Consider the following 7,812-nt stretch of genomic DNA (forward strand, 5'->3'; position numbering starts at 1 on the left):
TAGTTCTCCTCGGCCTCCTTGAAGCCGGCATTGTTTGCATCCTCCAGCTCATTTCTTGATTGCTTCAACGTCTCCAGCTCGGTCTTGAGCGCATCCCTCTCTTGCTCAGCAACACCAAGCTAGCCGAGCAGCTTTGAATTGTCAGAATTCGCCATCTGCAGTGATGCTTTGGACCGGCCAAGCTCGGCTTGAAGGTGTTGCACCTGGTTGGTAGAGTCGGTGGCCTTCTGCCGGAGTCGGTAAATGCGCTCTATGACCAAGTGTTGTTTCTGGATAGCCTGCAAGAAGAAGGTTTGATTAGATAAAAAATCAAGCAAACACTTGGAAATTTTTTTGGCAAAATGTGCAAAGTTCTTACCCTGGTCATAGACTTGACTGAGGATTGCACCAGCCGGGTGTCTGGCACATGGTCGCTGCCGACCACGTCGCTCGGTAGCAGCAAGGCTTTGGTGAGGTCAAAGGCGAGCAGATGCTCCTTGTCGCCTTAGACAGAAGCTGTCGCGGGGATCTCTTTACCTCGATGCTTGAGTTGGGGCCTCCACGGCGGAGTTAGGTCAGTTATCACGGCAGGTTGCTCGGTGTTGAGCTCCGTAACTAGCTCGGCGGAAGGGTCTGCACGTGGCCTTTTGCCAGCCCGGCGGTTGTCTTTGCTGGCTTGCCTGGTGGTGGGAGACGCCAGTGCAACCACGGTCCCGCTGGATTGCCTGGCAGCAGAAGAGCGGGTTGGGATGCTCGGTATCTCGGTGGAGGTGGCAGTGATGAAGTTCTTGATGCGGCTTCTTTTGGCCACCTCTTCTGCCTCAGTCAACTGGATGAATGGCACGTCCGGTAATGTGGGATCGGGAGGTGGAGATGGAGCGCGAAGAAAGTCTGTGACTTTACTCCGGCATGGAGCTGAATATTTGTATGTCGGTTTGTAACCGAGGAGCTCGTGGCAATCCCGGTTGCGGTAGCGAAGCACGGTTCTGATGGTTGTTTCGTTGGGATAATGATAGTAGGTTTGCAAGGCTTCGATTGCTGCAAAGGAAAGAAGAAAAAATGCTAAGTATAGAATAGTGAAATATGGCAAATTGACCGAGCAGTCAGCACAGCTTACATGTCTCGCCGAAATTCTTGCTGATAAACCAGCCCGGTACGTCGGTTGTTTCGTAGTTACCAGACACCCAGAAAAAGTCATCATCATGCAAGTCCTTGTTTGGGGTGTCGGTCACTATCTTCTCTTTACCCGGTTTGATTTTTAAATAGTAGGCAAGGCCATCGCCTGTATGCCCGAGGGTATACTGGCGTAGTATCTCAGCTAGTCCTAGGTTGGTTCCTAGCCGGTTGTTCAGTTCGTGGATCCCGTTGATTATTCTGTAAGTGTTGGTGGAGACCTGGGTTGGAGCTAGCCCGGTGCACCGCAAGAATTAGATCAGCGGGTTAACCGGGAAACGGAGGCCCCATTTTATAATGGACAGCACGGTGAAGGGACACTGGTCTAATCTGCCCCATGGGGTTGTGTCCTCAACGCCGAGCTCTAAATGAACGTCATCCGGGATACCGTACTCTTCCCAGAACGCGGCCAAGGCAACCAGAGTGTCGACAAGGAAGCGGTAGGGCCCCATGTGTAGCCAGCTGGTTTAGCTCGGCTGAGGTGGTTTGGCACAGACTGGTGTTTGATGGCTACTCGGTCTTTGAGAGCCTCGGTATTGGTCAGTGGTCCCCTTGGACTTTGCAGGAAAATGAGAGTAATTGTAAGTGGAAGCACGGTCGCGCAAAATGAGCTTGACTTTAGCTTGGACAAGAAGAGTGCCAGACCATCTCGGTCGCGAAGGCAAACCAAGAAGCTCGGTCGCTCAAGCGGACCAGATGTCAGTCCGGTCGAGCGGCCAAGTCCTTTGCTTATCTCGGTTTCTACTAAGGTTTTGGCAAACTTGTAATTTGCTCGGTCTTAACGTTTTTTGGGATCAAAAGAAGACCTGGAGCTCGGTCCGCCCCAGATCTTCAGGTGTTCATCAATGAAACTGAAGAACAGCAAGGAGAACAAGGGGCAGGGAAGAATTTTGGGGAGCTATACCCTAAAATCTATGGTTTTAGTGCCCTAAAACAAGAAATATCAAATGAAATAGCCACAAAAAGATTTGAAGAGCTTACCAGTAGAGGCGAATGCAGATCCTTCAGGCACGAACGCAGAAGGAGGGTAAGAGTGGGAGCTGCTGAGGGCACTGAAGCTCTGGATCGACAAGAATGAAGGAGAGTCAGTAAGAACGAAAAGTGAAGAGGAAGAGACATATAAATAGAAGTGAGAGATCGCCAAAAATTTTGAATGTGAAGGGACGTGATGGTTGGCTGCTCGAGGCTAACAAACGAGCGACGCGTGTCTCAATTAATGGCGGCGTCAAAGTTGAAGAGACAGGAAGGCGAGATGAGACGTCGGCCGAGCAAATCGAGGAACCGAGCACTGGAATTAGTGCGGTTGACGTCTTGCAAACAACAGACCGATGAAGGGTCTACCCCGGTCGGATCATGTAATCCCGGTCACGCTTTTGCGGACAGAATTAAGGGGCAATTGAGAGGGAGATTTTATGAGCTGGAAATGGGCCATGGTAAGGGCTGGGCAAGTTGAAGGCTGAGCGCGTTTGGGCCAGGATAGCTTTGGGCTTGCCCGCAGATGGGGCTGCTCGGCTAAAGCCCAAGACCGAGCTACTTGAACTTGCACTAGTGGAAACCGTGCTACTTGCATTGCTCGGAAGGAAGGCTCGCGCCTTTAGCTCGGCAAGAAGGCCTTTGTTTAACCCGCGTGACCTATTTCGAGCTCGGCTCTTCCAGAATGCAGCTGAGCTCGGTCGGTATGGAGCTCGGCTAGTGAGCATTCGGTATGCGGCGCAGCACGGCTGGGTGAGGCCGAGGTGATTTCGCCTGTCTACCGGGCTCCACCAAGATATCCTGATAGTTTGGTTAGGTGATGATCGTTGGATTTGTGCTGACAGATGGGATAGCAGCACTACATGTCGAGAGACTAATGGGAGTAGATTTGGGGCGCAGAAGGTATATAAGCGTGTCTGCGCTCCCCATGCTTGGACGGATGATCATTTGGTGAGATACACTTAGACATTCAACTCTCTCCTCTCTCTCTATCCCTGAGTGTGTGCTAACTTGACTGTCGGAGGGGTTTTCTGGCCACACACCGCTAGGTAGATCACCGCTGTTGTGTTCGCAGGTCGATCAGACAGACAGGGAGCTTGGAAGAAAGGAGTACGGGCTCACCAGAATATTTGCTCCCCGTACACCTATCAAAGTGGAAACAACAAATAATTTAGATGCCAAAGTAAAAAATGGTCCATATTTTAGATGGTGAAAGTGTAATTTATTCAAATACAAAATAAATAGAATAAAAAAACATGGCGGTTTACACACTAATTAGTGTACCAACATATGCTATAACATTGTAATTTCAAAATTATAGACCCCACCCATTATACAAACTATAAAGATTCAAAGCTAATAAAACTATATCATATCATCTGTTAGTACATTAATTAGTGTACAAATTTGTGCTTATAGCTCTATTCATAACAAAAAAAATGCTCTACAAATTAATAGATTATATAAAAATAATTATTAGTTGAAGTGTTATATAATAAAAAGAAGTTTAAAATCTGAAAAATGTTTCCGCCCCCCTCAAAAATAGACCCCTTCGACCCCCTCTGAACTGGACCATCACGTGATTGGTCACGTGATATACATATCCCACGCACCTTCCTCTTTCAGAATTCAAAATCCTCTGAGCGAAATACAGAGCGAAATACAGCTCCGCTTATCCCCTTCACTCGGACGAACTCCCAACTCCGACGGCCGACTCCCTCAGCTCCTCCCTTTCACTCCAACGTCCTTGACTCGGACAACCGACGACGTCCTTAACTCCGACGCCCGATGCCCGACTCTCTCTCTCTCTCTCTTTCCATCTCATTCGACAGACAACTTCTCCCTTCCTTCCCTTTTCACTCCGACAACAGGTCCTCCTAGTACAGTCTACTCTGTTAGTTAATTTGTTATTTTGCTGAAATTAGGGCAATGTTCAATACTATATATCTCTCTTTCCTATTTGAATAAACATTGCCCTAATCTCTCACTTTCCATCTCTAATCTCTCTTTTTCCTATTTGGAAACATTGCCCTGATCCTATTTGAATGTTTAATACTATATCTGAAAATATGTATCTTGCTGAAATTAGGGCAATGTTCAATAAAAGGGCCTTTTGTCATGATGATTATCTTGGCATTAATTTCTTGCTGAAAATATGTATCTTGTCATGACATTATTATCTTGTTGAATGATGAAAATATGTATCTTGCGGAAAGTAGTTTGATGAGTGCTATTCCTCAATCTGAAAATAAGTATGGCTATGCCTATGGCTGTTTAGTTAGAGGATTAACCAATTTCTTCATGTGTTATTACCCTGTGTGGACTATTGGAGATCAATTACAAGGCATCTTGTTTGGTGAATAGAAGACCTATTCTGAGAAGGATCTCATTTTCTTATAGTTTTATTCAAGTCTCTTTTGCTTGTTAATTTAACATGACACTAGTTTATAGAGGTAAATAGTTTATTATTCATTATATCCCCTACTCTTCAATTTTTGGTTGACATTGGCAATGAAACCTAGACAGAATTATGAAGGTGAAATTACTTGTGCTTTTATGGAATTGTATTGAGAATTTAAAGTTCAATCATGTCATACATTGAGTTTATTTTTTGCATACTCAAAATATGTTCTCTTTTCATATGGTTTCTTAATTTCTCATATTTTCTCTGTAATCTTTATTCACCAAAATAGATATATACACCAAAATTTCTCAAAGTTATATATACATCTAACTATGGCTGTTTAGTTAGATAGGTAATTGAGAAATCTGAAATAGCTCCTCAATCTGAAATCTGAAGTAGATAGGTAAAATCTGAAATTGCCAATTGATAGTGTCGAATCTAAAATCTGAAATTAAGCATGAACTTGAGGTAATGTATATGTTGTTGAATCAAATTTCTGAAATTGAAATTTGTTGAATCAAATTTCTGAAAAGTTTGTATCAGTCAAAGAAAACATTGTGAGAAAAAAGTGAAAGTAAGGATAGGAAACTGTGCCCCCAAACACTCATTTGAATAGCACAACTGTGAAGAAAAGAATCTGGCATTCCCACTCTAGATAGAGATTCTATGGATGTACAAATAATAACATATAAATTTTTTCAAGTTTTGAAACATTTCCAGATAATTAAGATTTCATGCAATTGTTTGAACTTTGTTATAGCTGTGTTAAGAATACAGAGAAATTTTACAAAATGAAATATGAATGAGAGGTGAAGGAGTAATCTATAAAATCTTTCTGTATATTTTCATTTATGCCTTTGATATTGATTTGCAGTATACCATTAGTTTTAGATAGAATAGTGCACCACAAAAATAAAATCTCAAACTAAAAAAATTAACATTAAGTTTTGTTTAATGCTTAAACATGTATAATTCTAATGGAATTAGGCAAATAAAATGTTAATTACTTATGGTCAACACAATAATTGTTGAATTAAAGAAATTTGGTGCCTACAAGAAATCTGATCACATGTTGCAAGTATATTAGTATAATGGGAATGCCACTTGGTGTAAATTACACTAAATTTCTTTCCTTCAAGAATGTGAGCCTATGAAAAGGAATGACAGTAGATGAAGTATTTTGACTAAGAAAAATGTTATACAAATTATCTTTATTCACTAGTTTAATGAGGATAACTTGTTATTGCAGATGTCAAGTTCAACTGTCAACGCCTGTAGCTCAGATCGGTTGATGTACTTCAACAAAAATTGTCCTACATGTAAGAAAAAGGCCATGATTCAAATTTCTGAGACCGATCGAAACAAAAACAAGTTATTCTACTCTTGTAATGGTTGTGGTCTCTTCATTGGATGGTGTGTGCCTATGAATTCACAATGTGGAGATCAAGAAATTCCAAGACAAATAGAAAGAGAACTGCTAAGATCTATGACGGAACAAGTTCGAGCTATGACCGAACAACAACGATATATGATGGAACAACTTGGAGTTATGACTGAACAACAAAGATCTATGACGGAACAATTTACCTTTGTTAGTGCAAAGATGCAAAAACTAAATTTCTGATGTTTGTCTTGCTTGTAATTGGTGTGTTATTACTTATGAAGATGTAATGCTACTTAGAAGTAGAATTAGAAGTAGATTGAACTATGTTTTGTTGTGGAATGGAATATGTATTATTGAATATGTTTTGTGGAATGGAATATGTTTTGTTGTGAATTGTTGAATTTTTGAGTGGAATGGAAATGAATTGTTGAATGAAGATGTGGTATTGTGGAATTGTTGTGGAATGCAGATGTTGTGGAATTGAAACAGGTTTTTAACCATGAAAGATTTGACAAATTTGAAACAGGTTTGGAATGAAGACAGGGTTTTTACAGGTTTGGAATGAAGACAGGTTTGGAACGAAGACAGATTTTAAACCATGATAGATTTGGAATAAAGACAGGTTTTTTACAGACAGTTTTTTTTACAGATTTTAACATGAACCAGCACAGTTTGTGCATGAAGCATGACAGAATTTTTAACAGATTTTTTACAGATTTGAGCATGAACCATGACAGTTTCACCATGGACCATGACAGATTGGTAGTTTGGCAGGTTGAACCATGAACTTAAAAAACAGATTTTTAAATAATAGAAAATAGCATGACCTTAAAAATCAGATTTAATTTTGAACTTAATTTTCAAAATAGAAAATTAAAAAACAGATTTTCAGATTTTCAAAGACAGATTTTTAAAGACAGTTTGGCAGGTTGAACCATGAACTTAAAAAATCAGATTTTGGCTCAAATACTGTCAAAATACCAAACTGAAAAACAGATTTTTCTTACAGATTTCTTAAACCAACATCTGTCAACAGAGATTTTGCATGAACTCTCAAAAAATCATGCTCAAACACTGTCAAAATGCTCAAATACTGTCAAAATAGCAAAATGAAACAGATTTTTTTACAAATTTTTTTAAACCATCAACTGTGAACTGAAAATGCTAAAAGACAGATTGTCAAAATAAACCATAAACTCAAACAACAATCTTGCATAACCAATAAAGTGGGACTTAATAATAACCAATCTTGTAAATTCATACACAACATTTTCAGTACACATGTAACATGGGACTTAACATAATAAGTTTCAATCTCAAAAACAATATGTCAATGTTCAATAAACTAGTCAAACATTTCTATAATCTCTATCATTCATTCGCGCTGTGCAATGTCCATCATTCATTCCCGATTTGCATGCATTAGAACCCGATGAGGTTAGAGATCCAAAGCCAAACATTTGAGTTGGAGCACTCATCAAACTTCTCGGTGTGCCGCTTACAAAGTCCGATGGCATAAGAGATGTGGCTCTAATAGCATTTACGACCTGTCATAATTGAAGTAAAAAAATGCATGTTACAAAATATTTGTAAATGAAAACAAAAAATTGATGTAAAGTCGTCTTATGAACACATACCGGTGCATACACACTATTTTGCATGCCAACCATATAAGGATAATATGATGTATAAGCTTGAGCTTGGACTTGAGCTTGACCTTCAAATTGAAGCACCTTAGCAGCCTATATTGGTTCAAGAGTTTGTAAAAATGTACTTCAAAGGAGTTTGTTAAAAAAAAATAAAAAACAAGTTCAATTAAATATACAATTTACCTTTGCTTTTGTTTGTTTTTTTGTCGTTGCCTTGAACCGATTCACTATTTGATCTACTTTGGCAACCT

This window comes from Camellia sinensis, chromosome 13, assembly GCF_055761805.1.
Source record: "Camellia sinensis isolate YWXY chromosome 13, ASM5576180v1, whole genome shotgun sequence".
Classification (NCBI taxonomy): Eukaryota; Viridiplantae; Streptophyta; class Magnoliopsida; order Ericales; family Theaceae; genus Camellia; species Camellia sinensis.